The sequence below is a fragment of the Myotis yumanensis genome, unplaced genomic scaffold (assembly GCF_028538775.1).
Source record: "Myotis yumanensis isolate MYYU_CA2020_CCGP unplaced genomic scaffold, mMyoYum1.0.hap1 SCAF_3, whole genome shotgun sequence".
Classification (NCBI taxonomy): domain Eukaryota; kingdom Metazoa; phylum Chordata; class Mammalia; order Chiroptera; family Vespertilionidae; genus Myotis; species Myotis yumanensis.
In genome coordinates this window covers 134,750,171-134,777,857 of record NW_027223754.1, presented here as the reverse complement: position 1 = coordinate 134,777,857, position 27,687 = coordinate 134,750,171, and the positions used below count along the sequence as shown (strand labels likewise).

At 36.4% G+C, this 27,687-nt stretch overlaps 1 pseudogene; it reads right to left on the bottom strand.

The window, feature by feature from the left end:
* Positions 1-7,082: 7,082 nt before the first annotated feature.
* LOC139005336 (YTH domain-containing family protein 3 pseudogene) lies at positions 7,083-8,786 on the bottom strand (annotated as a pseudogene).
* Positions 8,787-27,687: the final 18,901 nt, after the last annotated feature.

Below are 27,687 nucleotides of genomic sequence, written 5' to 3'. Positions count from 1 at the left end.
AACCAAAGATCTTATATGCATACTAGAGGCCTGGTGCATGGACTGATACACTGGTGGGGGTCCCTCAGCCTGGCCTGTGCCCTCTCGTAATCCAGGACCCCTCGGGGGATATTGGAGAGCTGGTTTTGACTGATCCTCACAGGCCAGGCCGAGGGACCCTGCCAGTGCACGGATGCGTGCACCAGGCCTACAGTTCTTATATAAAAGAAGAAATATTTTCTGAAATAGAGGAATACACTAAGCAGATTTGAGGTGAAAAAGATTATGGATTTTTACAAAACAAAACCAGTAGGGGAGTGAAAAAATGAGAATAAGAATGGAAGGAAGCCAAACAGTGGTATGATTCCTAGTAAAATACCAGAATAAGGAAACATGAACACAATATCAGGGCAGTTCTAGAGACAGTATAGCTCACAGCTGAGAGTTATCCCAGTCAGAGGCAAGGGGATTGTAGTATTTTTATCCTGCATGCAGCCATCATTGTTTAACACTTACTTCCAGATCAGGTGGGGATATATATTCTCAGGACTTCTGGTTTTCTAAGAGCAGGCAAAATGAGTCTGGTAACCTGAGAACAGCCCTCTAACAGTGAGAGCACACTTGGGATTGGTGCATAAAAATAATAAAGGTATTTGAAATGATATAGATGAGACAGCATTTGCTAAAATCTGCATTTTTAGATCGAAAGCATAAACCAAGTCCAAGAAACCTAGATATAGGATAGTCAGCAATATGATCTTACTGTTGTTTTTATTTCAAAGACAAAGAAAAATTCTGTGTTCTCTAGATATAAAAAAACAAACACTCCTTAGTAAAAACAAAACAAATATTAACCTGACTTCAATTTTTTTGCATAGGATTCATTCATCAGTACTGCAAGATCTGTTTGCTAGGTCTGCAACAGCTTGAGGCAGAAGATATGACTGAATAATTTTTCCTGTCAAGTTGTTATCAATTTTAAATGTAGATTAAGAAAATGTGTGGTTGAAATTCAGCCAACTTTACGTGTAACAAAATACTAATAATACCTTGGTTTTCAAGAAATGGTGGTTAAAAGAATGACAATGAGCATGAAAGGCATTTAAATATAAAGCAATAAACATTTCTGAAAATTTTGTGTATAGAACCAAATGTAAATGTCCTAAACCTTGACAATATAAAAATAATGTGAGACTATCTGGAAAAATATGTTGAAAGAGAAGTGACATAAGTGCTTTAGTGTGCTAATTGCCTTATATTTCTTAGAGGGACCAACAAAATGGTTGAAAATCAGAAAGTCATAAAATAGCAATATATGTATATTTTTAAATAGAAATATCTATAAGTTATGTTATTAAGTGACAACACCAAATACAGAATAAAGTGAAAAAAAAGACTAATAAAATTATTGAAGAATCAAAGAACTTGTGAAGAGTAGCTATTATTTAACAATCGAGGGAGTTGAGGTCATGGAGTGGGGGGGAGAGGATTTTAATATTTATTTTACCTCCTGTACTATGTAGATTTAACATATTTATGTATTACTTTAACAAGAAAAAAACTATAGATACATTTATTGAAGGTAATCTATATTATTATGTCATGACAGCACTATACATTAAAAAATACTAGAGTGTTTGAAATTTTTCCCCAAAACTCAATGCCGCTGGTGTTCCATAAAAATGTATATACACACTTTGAATAATTATAAAAGCAGTGTTTATTAAAATGTGTTTCATTTTCAAAATTGAGCTACCAGCTGTGAAAGTGTGTACACATTTTGGGGGGGACAGCCTATATTATTGTCTTTGGGGAGTTTACTTCTTGGTAATCCGATTTCTTTTCAAGGTTGGTAAAAGTCTTAGAAAAAAATTTTTTCATTACCCAGAGCATTCTATTTTATTCAAAGATCCTTTCTTCCCTGAAATAATTATTTCTGAATCTCCAAGTTGAAACACTATTATACATAATACAAAGGATATTTCAGCATCCCCAGATTCCACTAAGGATCGGATTAAACTATACATACTGATCTCTAGATTTAAAGAGTCTCTCTACAAAGACATTAGAATATTGTATAGTTTATATGAGAACTTTGCATATGTTTTACATATGTGCAATAGTTTTATAAACAAACTTCATGTTTATACTTATATATTATTCCTTTAGTAAAAATGTAGACATTTCCATTCAAGAATGGACTTCTTACTCTCAAAAATATCTGCTGGAAAAAAGCAATTTTAGTATTATTAAAATTTTATTACAGAAGAACAGCATGGAGAAACCAAGATGGCAGCATAGGTAAACATGGGGGTTTGCTGCCTCGAACAACCACTTCAAAAATACAACTAAAAGACAGAACGGACATCATCCAGAACCACAGGAAAGCTGGCTGAGTGGATGTTCTACAACTAGGAGGAAAGAGAAAAGCATACTGAGGCTCAAAGGAAGTGCAGTGCTGAAGTAAAATACTAAGGTTCGGAGTGCATGCGGAGCGCGCTGGAGGCTGAGGGAGCGGTTGTTGTTTTCAATCGGGAGGGAGTCTCAGGCTCTGAGCTCCAGTTCAGGGCAAGTCTTTAAGGACCCACACTCATACGGGAGAAGCGGGACTGTCTGGCATTGCTCAGAACCCTAGGGCAGCTTTCTCTCTGTGGGGCTTGCAGCGACTACTGGGGCACTGAGAAGCAGAGCCTCTGAGGGCAAGACTGAGAGCAGCCATAATTGCTAACCCCGCCCTGTTGATCCCGTGGGACCCGCCCAACCCAAGCCCTGCAGGGAGGCTTTTGCTGGATAGCCTCCGGCAAAGGCTAGATTAGCACCTCCCTAGAGATCCAGGAGCCAGGAAGCCCAGAGGTCAGAGTGGGACCACCCAGCTTGCAGCTCCATGGAACCATAAAAGACACACTCAGGGGGAAGACTCAGTGAACACCAAAGCCCCATCGAAGCAAGTCTAGCCCCAGAGGGGTGTCTCCAGCACAGAAGTTCTCCCACCGCAGACACAGCTGATTCTCACAGCCAATTGGTCTGGAGGTCAATTCCTCACAGTGATAACTACAACAATCAAGGCTTAACCACAACAAGACTGTGCACAAAGCCCACAAGGGGGTGCACCAAGAGTGTCTACCTCAGGTAATTGGGACACTTAGCACAGAAAGGCACTCTATCGACACAGCGAAGCATAAAAAAATGCCGAGACAAAGAAACAGGACACAAACAACAGAATTGGAGGAAAGCAAACTGTTGGATATAGAGTTCAAAACCACACCTTTAAGGTCTTTAAAGAACTGTTTAGAAGCCGCCGATAAATTGAGTAAGGCCCTCGAAAAGACTGGTGAGACCGCCGACAAATGTAGTGAGATCCTCGAAAAGACTGGTAAGACGGCCGATAAATGTAGTGAGATCCTCAAGAAATCTAATGAGACCCTCAATGTTGTGATAAAGGACCAACTAGAAATTAAGCATACACTGAATGAAATAAAGAATATTATACAGACTCCCAACAGCAGACCAGAGGGTTGCAAGGATCAAGTCAAAGATTTGAAATACCAAGAAGCAAAAAACACCCAACCGGAAAAGCAAAATGAAAAAAGAATCCGAAAATATGAAGATAGTGTAAGGAGCCTCTGGGACAGCTTCAAGCGTACCAAAATCCGAATTATAGGGGTACCAGAAGATGAGAGAGAGCAAGATATTGAAAACCTATTTGAAGAAATAATGACAGAAAACTTCCCCTACCTGGTGAAAGGAATGGACTTCCAAGTCCAGGAAGTGCAGAGAACCCCAAACAAAAGGAATCCAAAGAGGACCACACCAAGACACATCATAATTAAAGTGCCAAGAGCAAAAGACAAAGAGAGAATCCTAAAAGCAGCAAGAGAATGAAAACCAGTTACCTACAAGGGAGTACCCATACGACTGTCAGCTGATTTCTCAACAGAAACTTTGCAGGCCAGAAGGGAATGGCAAGAAATATTCAAAGTGAAGAATATCAAGAACCTACAACCAAGACTACTTTATCCAGCAAAGCTATTATTCAGAAGTGAAGGCCAGATAAAGAGCTTCAAAGATAAGAAAATGCTAAAGGAGTTCATCACCACCAAACCAGTATTATATGAAATGCTGAAAAGTATCCTGTAAGAAGAGGAAGAAGAAGAAAAAGGTAAAGATACAAATTATGAACAACAAATACACATCTATCAACAAGTGAATCTAAAAATCAAGTGAATAAATAATCTTATGAACTGGTGATTGTAATGGAATCAGGGATATAGAAAGGGAATGGACTGACTATTCTTGGGGCGGGGGGAGAAAGAGGTGTGGGGGTGAGTGAAGAGATTAGACAACAATCGTGCACCTATGGATGAGGACAGTGGGTGGGGAGTGAGGGCAGAGGGTGGGGTTGAAACTGGGTGGAGGGGAGTTATGGTGGGAAAAAAAGAGTAACTAATGTAATAATCTGAACAATAAAGATTTAATAAAAAAAAAAAAAAAAGTTTATTACAGCCCTAACTGGTTTGGCTCAGTGGATAGAGCGTCGGCCTGTGGACTGAAAGGTCCCAGGTTTGATTCTGGTCAAGGGCATGTACCTTGGTTGCAGGCACATCCCCAGTAGAAGGTGTGCAGGAGGCAGCTGATCAATGTTTCTCTCTATCCTTCTCCCTTCCTCTCTGTGAAAAATCAATAAAAATATATTTTTAAAAAGTTTATTACAAAATGACAAATATACAAAAAGGAAACTCATTGTATTAATTACAGGAAGTTAGGCTATACTAAATATTAGTCTCCATTAGGTAATAGCTTAATATAAAGTAAGTTGATATTTTACTCACATGCTGTTTAGGAATGCCTCAGGAAGCAGCACAGATGCGGGGCAGATTGATGGGGATTCTCTGCTTACACAATTATTCAAAGACTCGTTGTAGAAAGTTTGATGTTTATTACCTGGTTTCATGCTACCTTAGGCATTGCAATCTGATGAACTGGAAGGCGAAAACCTTGGAAAAGGACCATGCGATATTTCACAGTCTGGAACTCAGTCACAAGGCCATATCCAGCTGGATCAGAGGGTGGGGAAGCTAGATTAATTATGCATTGATGTTAGATGTAAAACTGTCTACACATTTCTGCAGCCATTCCCATCAAAGGTGGGGTGTTTCCCTTCACACCTTGAATCTGGTTTTACCCACATGACTTGTTTTAACCAAAAGAATACGGCATTCGTGACTTATGCACAGTTTGAGCCAGGACTCAAAAGGCTTTCAGCTTCTGCTCTCTCCCTGTTGGAGTATTGCCATCATTGGGAATCAGTCTAAAGTGGATGGAGAGGCCACATGGAGGAAAACCTGGCCAATAGGTTGCCAACCACCAAACATGAATGTGAGGCCATCCTAGACCATTTAGCCCCAGTAACACCTATCAGTTAGTCGAGTGCCTTAGTAAGCCAAACCTAGACAATAAAAACTTAGCTGAACTCCATCCAAATTGCTGTCTTACAGAATTAAGAACAGCAACAACAACAAAATGGTTGTTCATTTGAACCATTAACTTTTTTTGGTAAATTGTTAGAGAGCACAAGCTAACTTATTAAGGGTTCGTAAGGAAAAGAAATAAATAGATGTGGCACAACTAGCATCTCTGTGATAATCATCACAGGAGAAAAATCTAAAATTATTTAGAATATCACAACTTCTCAAGTTTCTTAGTGATAAAAACGAGTAGTTCCTTATGATTTTTAGGTTCTAGAAAATACCCAGAGGTGATACTTTAACGGGGATGATTGTGATGCTTCTGTGCAGGCTGTGGCACATGTGCAAGATTATTTGAATTCAGGAAAATTAAAGCTAAAGGCATTTAAATAAGGAAAAAATTGGATTGCTTCTATGTGATGTATAACTCATATTCATATCTTTCTTTTGAGCTATACAATAAACAGAATTTATATTTTACAGTAAAGTTTCCAATTTATCTGTGATAAACCTCAATTTGGGGCATTTAAAATGCAGGGTTTTGATTTTTGTTTTTGTTTTTTTTCTAATGTAAGCTAATATATAGTTTCCAGACTAAAGATAATATACATTTTTAGTTAAACTTTAAATGTTTAAAATAATTCTCAAGAAATATATTTATAAATTCAAGTAAGATAAAATGCCTTTGTTTTAGTAACTAAGCAGGCTTTGTAAATGATGCATAGTGAAACAAAATACAATTCATAGTATTTTGTGATCTAATTTGCTTCATTTATAGAATTATCCAACTTCTCTTGAGCCTTTCATAATAACTGTGGTTTCAGCAAACATAAACATTTGTGATATTTTTTTCTGATTAGACTGAGGTACATTTACTCAAAATTTTGAGATTCATTAAGTGGTAGCAAACAAAATAATTCCTCAGACAAATGCACATTTTTCAGTTTACATATTATTGGGGGAAGGAGGATAGAAGAATGTGCATTAACTGGTGAAATCCACCAAGCTGCATATCAATATTCTGTTACACCAAACAATTTAAAGACAAGAAAAATGTTCTAATATAATCTCAGATTATGTTTCATTTGGCTAAAATAGAGCTTAAGGTTGCTTTGCCATATTAAAAGTTTACTACAATAATTCTTCACATAAACATTTAGACTTGAACTTCAGGACTAAATATGGCATGATTATTTTGCTTTTAATCTGTCAAATAGCTAAAAATCGACAATTTAAAAACTACAACAAAGAAATGTTGAAGCAATATGACTCTTACATCATTGAACCACTTCTAATGGTTAACTGTTAGTTTTTAACAAATTCAAAGAGTTAATGAATCCTTGCATTCATTCAGTCTTCTGTGCTTTACCTAGGATGCACAATTACAAAAGAGCAGATACTGGTAAAAGCTTCAGGACAGAAAGTGCTAGACGAAGTTATAGTTCTCAAGTGTGTTTGGTGAGAATATAAGGGCAGATGCGCTGATGAAAACCATTACAAGAGTCAATTCTTTGTTAAAGAGTTCAAAGATGTCACCTTATGCAGAAAAAAAAATGCTTTAATAATGTCTTCTTTGACTTATTAGGCATTTCCAGAGTCTACATCATTAGTATTGTGATTCTAAGAGGACATCTTCATATGGTTATTGTTTGTTTCTATTTCTCTCCCTACGCATGGCTTCCTCCTCTTCTTGATGCTTTTCATAATGTGCAAAGTCATCAAAGATTGAGGTGGTATGCTTGAAGGTAGCAATTATTTTAAGCACTTGCTTAGCTTTTTCTAGGGGTACCTCTTGAGTGTCCCTTGAATTGGTAACTGGTTTGTTGTCATTATTTTCTAAGCGAATATGCCGTAATTGGTTATTGGGAACATCTTTGACAAAGATCCGATCCACTTAACTTCAAATTTGCCCTTCCACTTATCCTGAGACCAGACACCAGCATATGCATTATAGTCCACAACAGACTTCATTTCAGCCACTCCACAAAAATGTCCACTGCCATTCACACTGAAGAGTAAATAGAGTGGGCCTTTCCCGTTCAGGGAACGGTAAGCTGCATCCAAACGCTTATTACCATGCTCAGTACTACACCAGATCGAGTACTTAATGGAACGGTGAATGTCATCCTCAGAATAGCTTTTAATTATAAACACTCGTCCATTTTTCAGGTTCCAGTCAAAGTCTTTGGGATTATAGTTGTTTATGGCCTTTAGCTTTTCCAGCACTGGATGCACTTCTACACTAGAAGGTGAAGCACTGACAGGAACAACAGCTAAACCAAAGTTTTCACCGCCCGCTCCATTGTTCTGGTTGAAGCCACCTCCCCTATTCTGAGGAGCTACCCAACGGTTCTGCAGTTGTTGCTATTGGGGCTGCACTTGGTGAGGCTGAGCCTGTGGCTGAGATCCTTGTTACTGCTGTGGTTCTGGTGGCTGAGGCTGCTGTTGAGGCAGTTGGCTTTGCACCAATGGTGGTGGTTGAATTAATGGCTGAGGCTGCTGAATTATAGTTTGAGGAGGCAGAACTGATTGGGTTGGTGGTGCCTTTACCACCAACCTTTTTTCATCCCAAGTTCCAATATTCATGTTGTGTTTTATAGGAGGTGTTGGCACTGCAGAACCCCCAATTCCTACATTGCCTTTGGGTTTAAGTTTCGGTTGAGGTTTGGCAGGCTTTCTGGCAATGGCAGCCCAGGAGGTTGGTTTAGGTGCTGCACTGCTAACTGGGGGCATACTATTGGTTGCAATGCTAGTCATACCACTGCTGCTCAAGGCTGTACATACAGTTTTCGTCACTGCAGCTGTCAGGTCACCACCAATTTTTAGTCCCCTCATGCCTTGCTCAATACTGCTAATGCCAGGCACCTTACTCAAAGTATCATTGCCAAAGCCAGCCTGTGCATCAGTAATAGCTCTCCCAAGAGAACTAGGTGAATAGCCGTAACTGCTACTATAAGCAGAATTTTGCGTTGATTGTCCCCGAGATCCACTTGTCCCCCACATAGAGAAATCAGCATTACCAGGAAAAAAGTTAAATCCCTGCTGACCAAGAAATGGAGGGTATTTCCTAAACACACCATCTGGTATATAATGATGTTCTCCATTACTCATTTGTCCATAAGTTGTCAGATATGGCATAGATTGGTCTCCAGCTGTGGACCATGCTGCTTCCCCAAGAGAATATGGAAATCCAATGGATGGAGCATAGTAACTAGGCATGTATGGATCTGACATTGGTGGATAGCTGTTACTCTGATTTGTCTTGCTACTTAAGTATGGCTCAAAATCATCATCATTTACAGCATCTTTTTCATGAATGGAACCATTTTGTACTGAAACTTTATTTCCTTGCCCTTCAGGTCTTCCCGCCCCTCGGGTCCGCCTCCGGAGCTCGCTGGGCTCAGCCGAGTCGGCAGCCCTGGGGACGTGTCCTAAGGCCCAAAGAGCAGTGCGTCCTCCCCCGCCCCATGGCCACAGCCTCCCGCCTCCCCAGCCCGCAGACTCAGGGCTAGGGCGCACGCCCAGCCTGGGTGGCAGCACCACCAACATTTGTGATTTTTTTTAAGAAGAAAGTTTATTCATTAAATTTATGCCCTGAGTTTACCTCAAAAAAGTTTAGTTTGACAGTTAAAATAGATCAGAATGTATTAATGTTGCATTGTTGATAAAGATTGTACTTAAAACTTTCATTCAAGGGTATGGAAATGAATTTGCCTAATAGAGCATTTCCATAAAGGGATATTTGATGACATGTTACATGGAAAGTAATATAGAAATGAGTATCCTTGGTCTAAGTACATGTTAGAACTACAGAAGCAATCAAAAGTAAATTGGTTCCTTTACCACAGGGATTTTTCTCAGATATTTTAATGTTATTGTTTCACTAGAGGCCCCGTGCATGAAATTTGTGCATGGATAGGGTCCCTAGGCCTGGCCAGAGACCAGGGCCAATCTGTGGGGTGACCAGCGGGGCAATCAGGGGGCCCCCCTGCTGGCATCCACCTTGGCTGGCCTGGGGCCTGCGGGCTAGGAACAACTCCTGCAATGAGTATCTGCCCCCTGGTGGTCAGTGCGCATCATAGCGACTGGTCGTTCCACCTGTCATTCCACCATTCACTCAATTTGCATATTTAGCTTTTATTATATAGGATGTTATATTTTGAAAGGAGTGGATGTATATACAGCATTTCCAAATTTAAATCACCATAAACTATTTTTTTAATGATTGCCCAGGAACGGTGGGTGGCAGAGGTGGAGGAGATTGTAGGGGAGATAAATGGTGATGGACTAAGACTTGACTTGGGGTGGTGAACACACAATACAGTGTACAGGTGATATGTTGTAGAATTGTACAACTGGAACCTTTATAATATTGTTAATTATTGTCACCAAAAAAATACAATACAAGGGAAAAAATAAGTCACCATCATGATTCTTAAGCAAGATGTTTAAATATTGAATTTTATCTGGCAGAATTATTTTGGTTAACGGTGGCTTAAATTATTTTTTTAAATTCATGGCAGTGCAAATTTAATTTAAAGCTGCCCATTGATCAATAAGATTTTAGAATTGAAAAGAGTTATAGACAGATGGCACAGCCAATGAAAATATCTTAAAGCATTAGCTTTCCCTGGCTTACTTGAAGGACAGTAAGGAGGTTGGCTTGGCTGGAGCAATCTTACAATTCACCCACTTAAAGTTCAAATGTTTTAGAGTATATTTATGGTTGTGCACCCATCATCAAAATAAATGTTAGAGCAGTTTTATCCCCCCCCCCCATAAAAAAATCCTGTACACTTTTAGCTATTTCCTCACACTCTCCTTAACCTCACAGCCCTAGGCATTCCTTAATATACATTCTGTCTATATGTTGAGGCACAGATCTTTTAGTGTTACTGCAAATACTTTGGCTTTTATTTTGAGATAGGAAACAATTTGAGGGTTTTCAACAGATAATTGATATGATTGATGTAACAATTTAACAGAATCCTTTCATATGCTGTGGTGAAAATAAACTGATAGGAGACCATGAAAATAATCCATCAAGCAACAGTCTTCTTGATTTGGAATAAGATAAAGATGATGGAGGTGGGAACTAGATATTGTGATGGTTAATTTTATGTGTCATTTGAGTGAGCTAAGGGATGCCCAAATAGCTGGCAAATCATTATTTCTGGCTGTGTCTGTGAGATTGTTTCTGAGAGAGAGTGCATTAAAATTGGTAGACTGAGTAAAGCTCTACCTCACCATTAGCCACTCTGTTGAGGGGACTGAAGAGAACAAAAGGATGTAGGAAGGAGAAATTTGCCTCTTTGCCTAAGCAGGGCCATCCATCCTTTCCGGCCTTTAAAGATCTATGCTCCTGGTTCTCAGTTCTATGGACTGAATTAGCCCACCAGCTTTTCTGGTTACCCAGCTTGCAGAATTTTGAGCTTGCAGATCCTGGGTTTTCTTGGCCTCCTAAGTGCAAAAGCCTATTCCAGTAATTAATCAAATCTCTCTCTCTCTCTCTCTCTCTCTCTCTCTCTCTCTCTCTCTCTCTCTCTTTCTCTCTCTCTCTCTGATACAGAATGCTATGGATTTCATTTTGTTACAACATGAATCATTTGCAAAAACCTAATAATTTGCTGAAATAAGGAAATTTTATCTTACTTGAATTGATAAATATCTGTCTTAAGAGTTAATTTAAACATACATACTTTAACTAAAGGATTGTATGTTATTTTAGTTTAAAAACAACATTATAATATACAAGAGGTCTGTTGCATGAAAAATTTGTGCCTGGGGGTGGGGGATCACTCAGCCTGGCCTGCACCCTCTCCAATCCGGGACCCCTTGGGGGATGTCCGACTGCCAGTTTAGGCCACAGGGATTGGGCCTAAACTGGCAGTCAGACATCCCTCTCACAATCTGGGACCGCTGGCTCCTAACTGCTCCCCTGCCTACCTGATAACCCCTAACTGCCTCTGTCTGATTGCCCCTATCTGCCCTTCCCTGCCAGGCTGGTCACCCCTAACTGCTCCCCCATGCTGGCCTGATTGCCCCTAACCACCTCTGCCTCAGCCCCCACCACCGTGGTTTTGTCCAGAAGGACATCCGGATGGTGTTTGGATATGCTATGTCTGCTGTAGTTGTGGGTGGAAGAGTAATGACTACTTAAGATATTTTTGCTCTGTTATACAATTTTGAAAACATGAAGTAGGCAATAATAGTAATATTATTATTATTTTCATTTTAAGAATAATGAACTCGAGTTGTAGCAATTAAGTACCTTGTTTATTAATTACAAATAATTGTCCAAGTCAGAATTTTAACCCAGATCTTTGTTTTTACAGAGGAAGTTTGCTTAACAGCCATAAATCTGTTTGTCATCAAGAAATAAAATTCCTCTATTTTTATCTTGCTTTTCACTTAATAAAAAGAAATTAGCTTTTTAAAAATATACATATTTTTATTTATTTCAAAGAGGCAGAGAGAGGGAGAGAGAGATAGAAACATCAATGATGAGAGAGAATCATTGATTAGCTGCCTCCTGCACACCCCACACTGAAGATCGAGCCTGCAATCTGGGCACGTGCCCCCATAGGGAATCAAACCATGACCTAGTTCATAGGTCCATGCTCAACCACTGAACCATGCCAACTAGGTGGGCTATTGTTTTTAAAATAAAGTTACAAGATAATACAAATAATTTAAAATTTATCCCGGTTTGCTCTGGAGGGAAATGAAGCTTTATAACCTTATATACATCATGCAGATAAAAAGAAATGAAGCTTTAAAAATTTATATCCAGGTTTTAATATTAGCTGTTTATTATCCAAATTTTATAATACTTGAAATTTTATAAAATTTCTAAAAAAATAACTAAGAAGACTATTATCTGAATTTCTTTATACAAAATTATATATTTTTATGGAAATACTCATTACAATGGAATTTTTATCACAGAAGAATGCTTACAGTATTAGAGTTAAAATTCACACATTTTCATGGAGATATTGAATATTTTAAGTATTTTAAAAACATTATTTCATTAACTTCGAAAGAAAAATTAAATGTGCATGCATATATTCACACACATTCATAGAAGGAAGTGGTGCCACTAACATTGTACTTTACTTTTTTATTGTTATTTTACATTACTTTTGAAATGTTGGATTTTTTGTTATTGTGAATTTTTTAATCTGAGAATTTAACTAATGTAATCATCATTTCATTTTTATTTTGTTCCTCTAATGTATCTTGCTGAGCTTAGAATATTAAAGTGTGTTGAGTATCTTCATTTGCCCTTCCAAATCTACCTTTTACTCTTTCTCACTCTGATCTCTAACCAGGATATTGATATTTATAAATTACATCTCCATAATCTGGACCATTAGATTTCAATTTGAGTTGTGTCAGTGCGGACACTGATCATGACATCTGGGAAGGAGGAGAGAGAAGTCAGGCATTTATTTCCTGGTTCCTTGAGGTCACCAGGACTGACCTTCCTGAAAGGGAGATCGCTGCCACTCTCAGGCTGTCAGATCTAGATAGATCTTCTTCCAGTTTCCAATAACATTTTTTCACCCTTGTCCTTTGGTCTTAAGAGTGATGACAGCCCATTGCTGCTAGCTTTGTGTTTCTCACTATCTTTTTTAATGCCTCAATATTCTATTTACACCAATGTAACTAATCCTTTATCCATAAATCCTTGTCTATCTTAATGCAAGAATGTCATCTATTTTGAGTAGGGTTTTTTAAAGACTAACAAAAACAAAACAACTAATCTCAACTAAGATGTAATTGAATCTATATGCTTCTTTCTTAATATTTTGAAGCAAGCAGATATTACTGAGGTTGATTCCTCAGAATATTGTGGAATTAAAGATATTAATTTTGATTTTATGAATCATTTCATCTAAAATTTTATAAAGTAGCAATTAGAATATAGTTTATGAATTGTAAATATGGATGTAGTTATAAAGGCAATATGTTTTTTAAGAATTCTCTTATTAGTTTCCCACATTTTGCAGACATAAGAAAATGGAACAACAGATGTTGAAATTATTAAGAGTATTCTGACAATGTCAAAATTTTTTCATCTTATTTGGTTTGGCTGGAGACCATGAGCTCAGATTTTATCTGAACCCTGTCTGAACTAACTTAAGCAAAACTTAAAGGCTTTGGTTCACAGAGATTGAACTGAACCTTTCTCTCTCTCTCTGTGTGTGTGTGTGTGTGTGTGTGTGTGTGTGTGTGAGAATTCATTTTTCCATCCATTAATTTTATTTAGAAGTTTGGGTTTGCTTCTAAAATTATTTTCAGAAATTATTCCTAGAACTTTAGAAATTTTAAGCACTTATCAATAGTAGAAGAAACATTGAACACTTGGAGGGAAGAAATTGACACACATGAAAGTATACTATATGGATCCTATATATTACTATGGGTTTATGAAAAATTGGTCACATGGATATAAAAAGAAATGGCTGTTTTCAGAAGTTCATGGAAACCCCAATATTTCCAGACAACCAAAATGAACAATTTGCTTTGGTTATTTGACCTCAAAACACATCACTGATTAATTCAAATATTAGTCTTTAGAAGAGAATGTGCCTTCAAAATCTTTTTAAAATTTAATTATGAACTTTTTCCATTTTTTCTAATTATAAACTCCATTATTTCTTTTACCCATGAATAATATCAGCATACCATAATCACCTAAGATTATTTCAATTCTAACTTGACTTTAAACACACTAAGTTAGAAATTATTATTATTGTTTTATATGGGTCAATGTTCATTTAGTTTACCTACAGTTTAAGTAACTATTTTATTAGACAGCCATTTCTTTTTCTTATCTCAGTCCTTTCTTTAGCAATTGCCCAGATCCAACATCTAATAGGTAGATGAGCTCCCTCTCTGGAGCAGGCTTCTTTCTAATACACCCACTAAAGTTTTTTCTCTACAGATCTTCACTTTCTGTGAGTTATTCTGTCTGAAACTCTCCTTTTCTGCTCACCACCCATCTGGTTCCAGGCTTTGGTCCCCTACTAGGTTCAAAGGCACATTTTAATGCTATGGAATTGGGCAGACACATTAAGGCTGATCATAGTTTGCAAAGTTTTCTTACTCATAGATTTATACTTTGTTGTCATATTTTACTTCAAAACAAATATTTCTTGTTTACCTCCACTAAAACAGTGACTATAAACTATCTTTAAAGCCATACTTTTAAAAGTAAAGAAGATTTATTTTGCTTAGGATGATATTCTCAAGATCCATACATGCTGTCTCAAATGGCAGTATTTGATTTTTTCCTATGACTGAGCAGTAGTCCATTGTATATATGTAACACATCTTTATCCAATCATCCATCAAAGGATGATCTGTGTTTTTTTATTTGTTTGTTTGTTTGTTTGTTTTTTCCATTTCTTGGCCATTCTGAAAAATGCTGCAATGAACATAGGGCTATATGTATCTTTACAAATAAAGTGTTTTCAAAAATTTCGGGTAGATACTCAGAAGAGGGTTTGCTGGAGCATATGGTAACTCTATTATCTAATTTTTAAGGAGCCTTTATACTATTTTTTATAGCTGTTGTACCCATTTACATTCCCACCAGCAGTGAATGAGGGTTTATTTTTCTCCACAATGTCCCCAACACTTGTTATTACTTGTCTTGTTGATACAGTAAGCCCTCAATTTTGTAGACCTCAAGTTAACAGACAAAATTTCATATGTGAAAATTAACACCCTGTTCATTTTAAAATGCCTTTAACCAAGCCTTGCTTATAATTAAATTAACAGATAATTTTTTGTCTTTAATTCATTGTTTTTTAAACAAATTTTAGTGAATATGCCATATTTTAGAAAAAGAAACACTGTAGTGATTTTGCTGACATAAATGAATATTACATATCTACAATGATAGTCTACATATTTAAATCCAGAGACAGAGAAACATCGATCAGACCATCAAACCTCAGAGGGAAGGTAGGGGAGGGTGGGGATAAGGGGGAGAGATCAACCAAAGGACTTATATGCATGCATATAGGCCTAACCAATGGACACAGACAACAGGCGGGTGAGGGGGGCGATGGGGGGTAACGTGAGAATAAGGACACATATGTAATAACTTAATCAATAAAAAAATTTAAAAAATAAATAAATAAATCCCAAAGTCACTATTGGTAAACGTTGGCAAATGATTAGCACATGATCACACACTCCATGGCTTGAGGGAATTGTCTGTTGTCTTGTGGGGTGACTTTTTACAGTGGTTTTAACTGGTACAGGTCGATGTTTGATGTGCACTAAGCCATACCCCAGCTGTGTGCATTTGTTTAATTGAGGTGACTGGTGAATGCACACATTTACTAGCCCTATTCAGTATAAATTTTAAATGACTGTAATACATATAGAAAACTTTTCTGTGAAAATAAACTTTTCATATGTACTTAATTTTATTTACACAAACATGTCTACACTAGGGGCCCAGTGCATGAATTCGTGCACCTTGAAAGGAACGTGGGCTGCGAGGCTGCAGTGGGCACAGGGGTGGGTCTTGGCCCATCCTTCGTGCCCCCACACAGCCCCTCCTGCTGTGGCCCCTGGTCCCCTGTCTGCTGGCGTCCCCGCTCCCACTGCCACCACTCCTACCCGCTGAGGATTGAGGCTGGTGCCATCAGCAAGTGCCAGTGGTGGCTGCTGCCTTGATCGCCCCTCAGGAGAAGGGGGAGGTGAGAAACCCTGAGGGGCAATTGGGGCTGGCAGTCGCCACTCGCACCCACTGATGGCGCCAGTGATCAGGGCTGGCACTGGGCGCCAGCAACGGTGCGAGCGGTGGCCCCGGCGCTGGCAGTGGATGCGAGCAGGATTCACACCAGCAGCAGGTGCGAGCTCCGGGCAGGACCGTGGTGCATGTGAGCAAAGAATTTTCAGTAACCACCAGAGGCTCACCCTGATGTCAGTGACTGGTGCCCCGCTTTGGTCTGGCACCCCTGCTTACCTGCTCCACCATCCTGCTGCACCTGATCCCCATCTTGTTCCACGCTCTGCTGCCTGCTGCTGATGCCTGCCATGTTCTGCATGTGCTCCCTGGTGGTCAGTGCACATCATAGCGACCAGTTGTTCGGTTGTTTCAGTTGTTCCAGTCTATTTGCATATTAGCCTTTTATATATTTAGGTAAGTAAAAACAGGTAAACTAATTTGTCAGTTTATTGACATACATATTCGGAAAACCTACTTTATTATATAATGGACTTTCGGTTTTAAAGGACATGCCCTTGCCCGTATTAGTCTGTTATATCAAGGTTTTACTGTAATAGCTATTCTAACAGGTGTAAGTCAAGCACCATATGATTTCATTCATATGTGGGATATAAAACTAAAAACAGCAAATGAAGAAACAAAACAGACAAAAAAAAACCCCTCATAGACACAGACAATAGTTTTGTGGTTACCAGAGGGAGGTTTGGTGGCTGATGGTAATAAAGGGGTCAAATATATAGTGATTGAAGGAGATTTGACTTGGGGTATTAAACATACTATGAAACATACAGATTGTGTCTTATAGAATTGTACACTTCAAATATAATTTTGTTAGTCAATGTAACCCCAATAAATTTAATTTAAAAAGTAAATTTTTTTAAAAGCAATATTTTAAAATAATATTTTAAAGATATAGCTATATTTAAAAACATATTTTATCCAATGTTTATTACTGTGTCTAAATATTTGGCTCACTATAATCCTGGAAATGCAAGTCTAAACATATATGCTTCCAGAATATATTGAATAAATATTTTCTGAAGTCTATATTTTTGTGTATATGTTATTTTTAGAAATAAATTATGAATAATATATTTATGAATGCATTGTCAAATATATACTTTAATACAAATGATTTACATTATAAATATACTAGAGGCCTGGTGCACAAAATTCGTGCATGGGGGGTCCCCTCAGCCCAGCCTGCACCCTCTCCAATCCAGGACCCCTCGGTGGATGTCCAACTGTCGATTTAGATCTGATCTTGATGGGGCCTAAACCGGCAGTTGGACATTCTTCCCACAATCCTGGACCACCGGCTCTTAATCACTCACCTGCCTGCCTGCCTGGTCTCCCCTAACTGTCCCCAGCTGCCAGCCAGGTTGCCCCAACTGCCCCCTCCCTGCCGGCCTGGTTGCTCCTAACTGTCCCCCCGCACCGGCCTGATCAGCCTTTACTACACCCCCTGCCGGCCTGGTCATCCCAAACTGCCCCCCTCTGGTGGCCTGGTTGCTCCTAACTGCACCCCCCCCCCCCCCCCGCCAGCCTGGTCATCTCTTACTGCCCCCCTGCCGGCCTCGTCTCCCCCAACTGCTTCCCCTGCTGGACTGGTTGCCCCATGCAGCTTGCTGTTCAGTTATTTGGTCGTCCCTCACTAACCCCTCTGCTGGCCTGGTCGTAGGCAGCGATCTTGTGAGGGCATAAGGGTTAATTTGCATATTACCTATTTATTATATAGGATGGTAGAAGTGTATATTTACATGAAATATTGTTAAACTAAAGAGCTAAAAACATCAAGTTAATTTAGCCAATTAAATCCATAAATTGGTAATTTAGTACTTTGGCCATCTGAAGCAATTAATTAGTTTTCCATTAATTGACTGTAGTGGAATTGGCTGCACAGTGAGTTATTGGGTGAGTTGGCATTCTGGTAATCTTTTGTCAAATAGACCTATATACATCTGATAGACTTCTCCTGAGATGAATCTTCTTCTCATTTGCAGATGCAGGTGGACAAGGTGAGTTTTCTTTTCTACAGAGACTAATGGAAGAGATCTGAGGTTTTCACAGCTCCTTATGCAAACTTTCAATATGATTTGGTTTTAGTCTCATTTTCTCTCATGTGCTGTGCCAGCATAGCCAAGGGTGAACCTGGTGGGGAAGGGAGGGGTTGAAGGATTTAGAAAAGACAGATAAGAGAATGAAAGCTGGGTCTGGGCTAGATGCTGCTTCTCTGATGGAGACACAGTGACAGCGAGTGCAAGCCAACTCTTTATTTTATAGCCAGATTCCACGAGGTAAAGTAAGGGCGTGGTCAAGATGTTTACAACATTCTCATCGGTTTCGATCCTACTCAACTACATGCACCTGAACTCTATCAAGCCCACATCACTCAGCCTTTGGCTATAATTGTTCTGGGAGGGCTTTGCCCTCCAAGCTGGGACTTGCACGTGACTTTGCCTCTAGATGACTGTGCCTTCTCATTAGTCCAAGGCTTGGACCTGTCCAAACACTGTAGCTGCTCTCCATACTCTCCAACCTCCGGAGATTTATCACCATCAGTTATTCATCTTTCCTGGAATTTTGTGTTATAAATCTACTTTCTTCTTGCTAACTTTGCCCTACTGTAGGCACTTTGGTTACAGCTTCCTATGCTAAGCCAACTGTCAGTATTCCATCTGTATTTTATCTTTCTACAATTTGTTGACATCTCTCTTCTACCATTACTTTGTTAATGTGGGTTATTCCTTTTAAGAATTTCTTTACTCCTGCTTTAATGGAGTCATGAGAGGGATTAGAAGTAAGTGCTTATTTAATCCCCTAGGTTTAAACGGATGCCTTTCCCCACCAGATAACTAGCTTTAAAACATGTAATAAATAATGCAATGATAAACCTTCTTGTACCAACATCTTTTGTGAGTAATAATTTTTAAACAATGTTGACATTCTAAGTATTAATTTAAGCATTTTTATTATTTTTAAATGCATTTAGATAATTATAGTGCATATTTTATTTTCATACATTTAATTTCCTAAGAATAATAACCAATTCCAAGTGGGTTCAAGACCTCTTAAAATGTATGTAACATGCTACATATATTAAATATTTTAAATGTCCTTCATTTTCTAGAAATAGAGTCTTTTATTAGATTCTCAAGGAATTCTCTAAAAGCAAGAACCATGAAAGGTTGATATATGACATAAGTAAAACTGGGATTAAAATTCCCAAGTTCTTTCTGTTTTATCTACTAAGCCTTGGATCTACTCATGAATAATTACTGTGCTTAAGAAAAATACAAGGTTTAATAACAACCCAAATAGCATATATTTAAATTTTCATGTGTTTCACTAGAATAAATGACTGTCAAGTTGCTATGTTCTCAACTGCTACAATTATAATCCATTTTTGCAAATATTTGATAAAAATGTGAACTAGATTAACAGTAATAAAATGATTGCACATTTTAAAAATCCCCTTTTGTTATTTGTATCAAGAAATTATTTTTTACGATTTGTTATTCAAAATACTTTATTTTTTCCATACTGATGTGAAGTCTTTTAAAATGTTCCTTCATCCAAATCTACTCATTATTGAAATAAACTGAGATAAATGTTGGGATTGGCATTTTTAAGAATTTTAGACCATTTGCTGGTTCCAATTCTTCATTTATAATATTTATTTCTCTTCAATTAGCTAAGTATGTGATTAAAATGTTTAAAAATACTTTTCCCATTTATAGTACACAGAATGTTTTCTTTATTTATTCATGTGACTTAAGATTTATGCTTTTATTTTATCACTATGCTAAAACTCTACCAAAAGATTTAGTTATGAGGTAAACAACATTTTTTTCAGAATTTACAGTAAGTTTTGAAAGTGAAATTAATAACAGTCATATATTAAAGTTATTTTTACAAAGTAAGAAGTTTTCATTTTTTAAATATTAATATCAGTAACTTATTGATAACACTGTAAGCATTTAGCATATTTTCTTCCAACTTTTCTCTGTACTTACTTTCCACAGCAATTTTCAACCTTTTTTTAAAAAAATCTCATTACACATAAAACTAATTGCTAAAACTTTGTGGCAGCCAAAATAATATATTTTTGCCAATCTGACAAAAAAATAGGTATAATTTTGACTCATTAACATTGGATGGCAATTGCTGTTTTGGCTGTTGTCATTTTTTTTTAATTTGACAATCTAAGGGAAAAGAAATCAGTATTTCTGACTAAATAGTCAGGTATTGCATGTTTTAAAAATTCTTGAGGCCTTGGCACACTTCTTGAAAATCGCTGCTTTACGTAAATGAGAATAGACTACATATACATAATTTTATGGTCTGCTTTTCTGTTATTATTTTTTTTGGCTTACAAAATACATGTTTTCCCTTGGAATTACTAGCTACTTAAAATCTTTTTTTTAATTTACATGTGGAATAGAATGTCTTATTATATGAATATATCATAATTTATTTAACCAAATTATTTTTCCATATTTTGCTAGTATAAATAGGGATATAATGACTATCTTTAATATAAATGATTTTTACTTATTGACAGCTCACTCTCCTCACAGTTACCCTATGACATGGGAGATGTTCAAGAACAGAGGTTTAACTGTATGTATTTCTGCTGAATATGGCATGCTGGTGAAAAATATTCAAAAGTGATAAAGCACTAGTGGTAGTCTGTCCCAGATCATCACTGATGGATCAAAGCTCTCATTCCCCAGCTGCCAGTAGAGCTGTCTTGCCCACTGTTAGACCTTTCCTGAGTGCAATCTTACCAATCAATGAGGGCAGATCACAAATGCTTGTTCTCTCATCAACATTTTGCCATTGCAACTTCAGAGCTTCCCAAGGCAACAGGCAAAAACTTGCTCTCCTAATTTCTTTACATGTAGTATTCCCTACAGCACTCTTCTATAAATACCTCATGAAAAACCTATCTCTGAGTCTATTTGCTCAGGAACTTGATTAAACACATGGACACTGACATATGTAGCATAATGTGAGCTTTGGGCTTTGATATATAGCAAGGAAAGAGGAATGTAATAAACTTCCAGGGCCTTTGCAAGGTGAGAAGGAATACCAATAAGGACACTTCTTTAACTTAAGCTCAGACCTAATGGGCCATATACACACAAAGCAAGCTCGAAAACATACTAAAAACTTCTTACTGACCCTATTAACACAGGTATTAGCTCTTCCCAGTCCCTCAAACATACATCAGTACATGCATACACAGTAATACAAAAAGGTTGTTTTGATGCTAAAGAGAGCCAAGGGGAAAAAAAGCTATTCTTACTATATCTCATGCATAAACTAATAAAATAAGATTTTCCAGTGTAAGGACCATGTGTTTGATATACTTATACCCCTAACACATCACAATAGAGTATTAGATATTTGCCAAATGAACACTTAGGAAATAAACATGTCATGTACAAAGGCCTGAAATCAAACAAATATATTTAAGGGAGTAAAGTACATTTGAGATTGCTGGAGAAGATTATAAGTGATGGTATGCGTTTTCTTGTTAGCATGGTAATATAAATCTAATTTCTTCAAGTTACTGCCCTAAGGCTTCCATATTCAATAACTAAAGTTGATATTACAACAGGAGTGCCGTAAGTTTCCTTGTTGTTTGAGACAAATAGTGACATGTAGTGATTTGAGTGGCAGACTAAAGATGGCCTGGTTAAATTAGCATAACATCTGGTCATTATACTAACTTCATGCTATACTCTAGATGAACAGCAGAAGGTAAAATCTTTTTTTTTTCGAAAAAGAAAAAAAAGGATACACAATAGCACTTCTTCCTTGAAGCACATTAAATTGTCTTCTTAAAATATACATACAAACATATATGTGTCAATAAATCATTGAAACAAATATCTGTAAAGCAAAAAGACTTATTAAAGTAATTGAAAAGTTTGAGTGCATACTCTATGTGTGTTTCTGCATGCACATGTATTGTGAAATTTCATTTTCCCATTCCATGAATACTAACTAATTTCGATTCCCCAGAGAAAAACTGCAGAAACTGTATCATTGTTCAGGAAACAGGAACTGGCCTTTGATAAAAGGCTTCCCTTTCTCTTTCACAATGCATCTGGGACCTTCACAGTTGATTACTGTAATATTTATATAATATAGCTTTGACGTACAATTGAGAACTATAACACATTAATAGTGAGAAAAGTTGGCCAGCATCAGATAATTTTTAATGAATTGGAAGACAGCCTATTTTGTTTCATCTGAAATCGGGAAGGAGTGCCAGATTGGTCACTTAACACTAGTCCGTTTCTTTTAAAAAGAATGCTTATGATTTTTTTTTTGAAGTGGTTTCCAAAAATCCTTCATCATTAAGCTATAAAACACAAGTGAAAATGGGACCTTCTTATCGATCCTATTAACACGGGTATTAGATTGATGGCCTTGCTCTTATGAACAAAAGATAATTTCACTGTGTGTTTTTGTGATCACTATTTTTCTTTGTATGAACTTAGAAAGTTATTACACTGACTTAGAAGGCTTAAAAGTGAGAATTCTTTTTTTCCCCATGATGCAATTTATTTGTAATTAACACTATTCTATTCTGAAAATACACTATTCAGATGGACATTCAAATAAGAAAACCAAAAGAGAAAAAAGCTATCTACAAAACTAGAAATCTATTTAATATCTAGGACTATAAACTGGGCTAGGAACAACTTAATTACTGCACCATCTACACACTTTCATTTATTGCCTCCATGTTTTTACTGATCACATAGCTCCTTTATGTTTATTATAAAACATAGATGAAACATTTAAGTGGTTGACTGGATAAACAAATTGTGGTATATCCATACATGGAATAACATTCAGTCATCCAAAGGAATAAAGTTCACAGACGGGGGCTGGGGGCATGTGCTGGGGGATGGGGGTGGATGGGGAGAGGTCAATGGGGGAAAAAGGAGACATGTAATACTTTAAACAATAAAAAATTTAAGTTAATAAAAAAGGAATAGTGTATACTAATCCATGCTACAACACAAATTAACGTTGAAAACATTGTGCCAGTTACAAAGGTCACATATTGTATGATTCCCTTTATATGAAGTGTCCAGGATTGATATGTCTACTGACACAGAAAACAAACATTGGTGGTCGCCAGGAGCTAGAGAAGGGAAGATGGGAAGAAGAAGGTACTTTATGGGTAAGGGATTTTACTGTGGAGGATAGAAATGTTTTGAAACTAGATAGAGGTGGTGGTTTTGTACAACACTGTAAATGTACCACTAATTATTCACATTAAAATGGTAAATTTTATGTCATGTGGAATTCACCTCAATAAATTATTTTTTTGTTAGAAAAAAAATGAACAAACAAACAAATAAACCTCATGGAAATCTCAAGTATATGGCATAGATATAATTATTTTTATAGGAAAATACTTCATGTTACTCAATAATGTGTTTTTTTAGCCCTTTGCCTATTGATAATCATTCATTTTGTTTCTAATTTTTGGGTTCAAGAAGCAATTATACAACAAAATACATTTTACATTTCTGTGCATATTCATGCTTTCTCTTTTTGAAATAGATGTTCACAAATGGATCTATTGGAATAAAGAAAAAGTTTAGCCCTAGCCAGTTTTGCCCAGTGGATAGAGCGTCAGCCTGTGGACTGAAGGGTCCCAGGTTCGATTCCGGCCAAGGGCATATGCCCAGGTTGTGGCTCAATCCCCAGTAGGGTGTGTGCAGGAGGCAACCAATCAATGATTCTCTCCCATCATTGATATTTCTATCTCTCTCTCCCTCTCCCTTCCTCTCTGAGATCAATAAAGATATATATTTTTTAAAAAGTTTACATATTTTAGCTATACTTGACTATAATATTACTAAATTGTTTCACTTGAAGTAATGATTGCAATTTCTCTGAGTAATATATGAAAGTTCACCTTTCCACTTATCACTGCCAGTCACTGTGTTAATATCTGCTGACATTTCTTTTGTATATGCAATAAGTGACCTTTTATTATTACTTTAATTTTATCTTAAATGAGGTTTGCTCTTTACATATAGTGAGATTAAACATTATCTAGTATATTTATAGGTTATTGAAAATAGCTCTTTTTTGAATTGTTAATTTGTATATTTTTCTATTGGAATATTTATTTTATAATTTTCAATATTACAGATGCCTTTGAATTACATAGGTATTAATACATTATCTGCCATCTGTAGTGCAAGCTTTTCATATTTTATTTTGATTTATTATTTATTATTTTTACTACATAATTTTACAATATATATTCAAATAAGAATGCCTTTTTTAAAATGGTTTACTGATTTTTAAAGAGAGAGAGAGAGAAATATTGATGTGAGAGAGAAACATCCATTGGCTATCTCCCGAATGCTCCTGCCAGGAGCCCAAAACCAGGGCCAACCATGACCAAGTATCAAACTGACAACCAACCTTCTGGTACATGGGATGAAGCCCAACTAACTAAACCACACTGGCCAAGGAAGCCTTTTTTTATATCTATAGCTTCTAGAATTTTAGTCTTAATTAAAATTGCCTTCCAAAATCCTAGGTACTACACATATATTTCTAATTTTTTTCCAAGTGTTATTTTTTTAAACATTGAATGCCATGGTGACTGGTTTAATGATGCACCATTTTTGTTTTTATAGTGGTTTATTGCCTTCTCTCCCCTGACTTACCTCCAACTGCTCAAAATATGTTTCCTCTACTTCCCAAATAAACTACTTAGATTCAAATCTTGTCTCAGAATCTAGTTCCAGAATTGCCCAGGCTAAAGTAAATTTTTAAAAAATATATTTTTTGTTAAGATTTTTCAAATATTTTAATATTCAGATATATAATTCATTAGATATAATGGTAACTCACCAATCCCCAGAACTAAAAAGAAAATGTTTATACTATTTGCATTTAAAATCAGGCTAACGTTAAGGGACTGAGGGTGTGTTTGATGAAATCAATCATTTCAGTCTGAGAAGTAATCTTACTTAATTGACTAGTGAACAAGAATCATTGTGAATTTCCACTATCCAGCTAACCATAGCTGACTAATACACAAATATATAAATTTAGTAATTGACTTTTTAATTGAAAAAATATACATTAGCTATTTAGTAAAGCTATATCATATTCTATATTTTGAAATTCTCTCACTTAACTGCTGTATTTATGTTAGCATTTGCACATATGTATTTTTGTAACCTACCTCAAATACCTTGCCAAATTACGTGGAAATGAGCAATAATTCTCTTATCTAATTGTTTGATTTGTTTTTTATTAAATGAAATAATAGAATACTGTCAAATTTTCCTTCTCTACACCTTCTTTTATTGAATTATTGAATTTCTTTCTCTTTTCTTCACTAATACTGCTTTACTTCAGATTGGATTAATCTTTCTGCTTGGATTAATACAATTGTCCTATATGACTGGTCTCTTAGCCTCTAGTCTCACCATCCTCAGTTTTATTCATATGGATCAGTGCTCTGAAAATGCAAATCAGAATTTGTTTATGTTGTTTCCTGCTTAATACCTATTAATCACTTATCCTTGCTCTTTAGCTAAAGTGCAAAATACAACACATTTTGAAACTGTTGCCACAATTTAATTCTTCTGTCTCATCTCTTAGTACTCTTATGTTTCAGCACTCTTGAATGTTTCTCAATTTTCAGAACATACCATTTACTCTCCTTTTTTTTGTATCTTCTATTTCCTTTGTCTTGAGCATTCTAATACTGCCCTCTTCTTCTTCCTATGTGATGTAATTTAAAACTAGAGTCACCCTAGCCGGTGTGACTCGGGTGGTTGGAGCATCGTCCCGTGCACTGTAAGGTGACGGTTTGATTCTGGTCAGGGCACATACCCAGGTTCGAGGTTCGTATGAGAGGCAACTGATAGGTGTTTCTCTCTCACATAGATGTTTCTTTTTCTCTCTCCCTTCCTCTCTCCAAAATAAAAATAGATAGATAGATAGATAGATAGATAGATAGATAGATAGATAGATAGATAGACAGATAGATAGATAGATAGATGATATAGATAAAACGACTCAGCCTTTATATCTCAGCATAGATGTCATTTTAGCAGTCAAGGAGAAAGGCAAGTCTTTATCTAAATTAATCTCTGAGTTTATCAAAGATATTTTTCCTCATCATATCCCCAACATGAGTGCTTATGTGTATTATATAGTAGTAGATGCTCAAATAATCATTTTATGAAGATCAATATGTTGACCTTGTACTCATAGTTCATTAATTTGTTAAGAATTTATCAAAACTTGCTAAGAGTTGGGCTTTATGCTAAGTTTACCTTCACTAAACTAAGTATGACATAGTCCTAGACTTCAAAACACTAGTGTAGTAATATGATAACCTTTTTTTCATATTGAAAAGTTGGTAAAGCCTGATTTAGTTATGTGCAAATTTGATAATTACATGAAGTTACTGAATTCTTAGTAGGTAATTCTGAGCTGAATACCAGAGTTAAAACTTTGAGGCAGTCGCAATGATATTTCTCTATTTTATCAACAAGACATATATTTAAATAAATACAATAGAACAAATGAATCAAAGAGGCATTGAATCAGAACTGAAACTTGGAACTATTCATTTCTTAATGAAAATTTTACAGATCACTGCCTTTAGAATAGCAAGTATAATTTATGATTAATTAGAAAAACAATTTCCTTAGATTAATGTCTCTTTTGCACAGTATATAGAAAGATCATTGAATATGAAACCACAGGAAGAAAACCCCATGAATTATAACCATTTAGAAGCTGAATAATTACTATTGTTTTAAACTAAATTGACATTCCTAACTTGCCTGAATTAGCATTTACTGAATTCTTTTTTTTTGTTTCCTTTATTAACTGGCATAATAGCTCATTTTAGGAAATGAATTATTTGTGGTAGATAATAAAATTAGAACAATATTAAATCAAAGGTTTTTTGTTTGTTTTTTGAGGTGACCAACTTTAATGTAACTAAATTCATATTAACACAAAGTCTGATCTAATTGAAATTGTATTATTTCTGATTTCAGTAAAGAAATGAGAAACAGAACTGATATAACAATCCCTTCTTGATATTAGCACTTTTTTAAAATATATATATATATATATATATATATATATATATTATTGATTTTTTTACAGAGAGGAAGGGAGAATCAGAGGGATAGAGAGTTAGAAACATTGATGAGAGAGAAAGATTAATTCATCCCCTACTGGGGATGTGCCCACAACCAAGGTACATGCCCTTGACCGAAATCAAACCTGGGACCCTTCAGTCCGCAGGCCAATGCTCTATCCACTGAGCCAAACTGGTCAGGGTGATATTAGCACTTTTAAAAAATGTATAATTGTAGATAATCACTAGTGTGTTTTTTTAACTTTGTTGAATATAATTCCACAGGTGCAAAAAAAAAAATGATATACTTTTTATCCAAATCC